General features: G+C 37.4%; 1 long non-coding RNA gene across 1 annotated transcript; it reads right to left on the bottom strand.

Annotated features, from left to right (window-relative positions):
- Positions 1-973: 973 nt before the first annotated feature.
- Positions 974-1,583, bottom strand: LOC124894570. Its single transcript, XR_007051259.1, has 2 exons — positions 1,323-1,583; positions 974-1,237 (listed from the first exon to the last, which is right to left on the bottom strand). It is a non-coding gene; the product is annotated as an uncharacterized LOC124894570 (long non-coding RNA).
- Between the last annotated feature and the right edge of the window lie 6 nt (positions 1,584-1,589).

Here is a 1,589-nt window from a genome sequence, read left to right on the forward strand (position 1 = left end):
AATTTTAGGCACTGTAGCACTTATTCTCATTTCTCTGTGTAACTGTACATACCCTAAATCATTAATATAAATAGCCCATCCGCCGTGGAGTTTACCCGCGAAGTGTTACCACAAAATCACTCTTACAGATCTCTCTTTCTCTTCTCAGGAATTCTCTCTCTATTTTCTTCATTATCTTCCTAGATCTAGTATGTGTGAAGACAAATCGATCCTAACAACTGGTATCAAAGCCTAGGAGATTCATCACGCCCACTGAAGATGAGAGGATCGAAGCTTGGAATCTAGAAGTTTGATGGATCCGATTTTGGTTTCGGGAAGATGCAAGTCGAAGACTATCTGTACCAGAAAGATCTTCACGAACCCTTGACCGAGGTGAAGCCGGAGTCTATGACGGAGGACCAGTGGAAGCTCAAGGATCGGCAAGCTCTAGGGCTGATCCAGTTGACCTTATCGAGAAACGTGGCGTCACTACTGAAAATTGGGTCTATAGCGACACAGGCAAAACCGTTGCAGTAGATGAGAAAGCCGTTGCTATAGATGTATTGCGACGGTTAATGAACCGTTTCATCAGATCGCGTGGCCATAGCTCTATTGCTATGGTTTTTGCAACGGTTTCATAAACCATTGCTATATACGACTGTAGCAACAGTTTTTACGGTTACTACCGCAACACTTACTTGACATCAATTGCAACGAAATAAACCGTTGCCAAAGAATTTTATGCAATGGTTTTTAGATCTATTGTAACAACTCACTTGATACTATTGCAACAATTTTGTCGTTAATGCTACGGGTTTTTTCTGTAACATATATACTCTATAGCAACAGTTTACAAGCTGTTTCCATAGGGTCTTATGCAACGGTTGTTTTTATCTATATCAACAATTAATTATTCTATAGCAACGGCTCTAAGTTGCTATTGCAACAATTTAATTTGCTACAACAATATATACCCCTTCAATGACAGTAATAATTACCAATAAACTCAAAAACATGATAAAAGCTTATATTAAGAATTACAAAATAGTTATCAATGTTCATCATTAAAATTTTATATCCAAAATATAAGCTAGCCATAGTAATTAATATCTCCATATAACAACTAGAAAATAGTAAATTACGACATAAGTTTCATTGTGTTGTCGATTTCAAAAATGTCCTAGAACAAGTTGCAAAAACCATCTAAAATCTTGACGTTCTTCAATGTTCTCCTCGTTCGCTTCTTCATTTTCTCCACCTAAAAAAAAAAACATGCCATTAATCTTTGTCAACGTTCTCCTCAATGTAAAATTGTTTCACATTGTTGTCGCAGTGATACGTACAAAGGTTTCTTGCTTCTTAGGATATCTAGAAATCTTGATATCACCATTAACATATCCTCCTGTTTTCCTTCCAGCCAAGACATCCATCAATGTTGTTTTACCACCACCACTAACACCCATCAAAGCTATGAGAACAACTGGCCGGAAATCTCCACTCACACCCTTTAGAAGTACCAATCCATCTTCAGTGGAACCTTGGTATTATTTCCTGCATTTCATTAGAATGTTGAGTTAGTTGTTCATAGAAAAGAAAAGCCCACGAGCCAC

This window comes from Capsicum annuum, unplaced genomic scaffold (assembly GCF_002878395.1).
Source record: "Capsicum annuum cultivar UCD-10X-F1 unplaced genomic scaffold, UCD10Xv1.1 ctg75442, whole genome shotgun sequence".
Taxonomy (NCBI): Eukaryota; Viridiplantae; Streptophyta; class Magnoliopsida; order Solanales; family Solanaceae; genus Capsicum; species Capsicum annuum.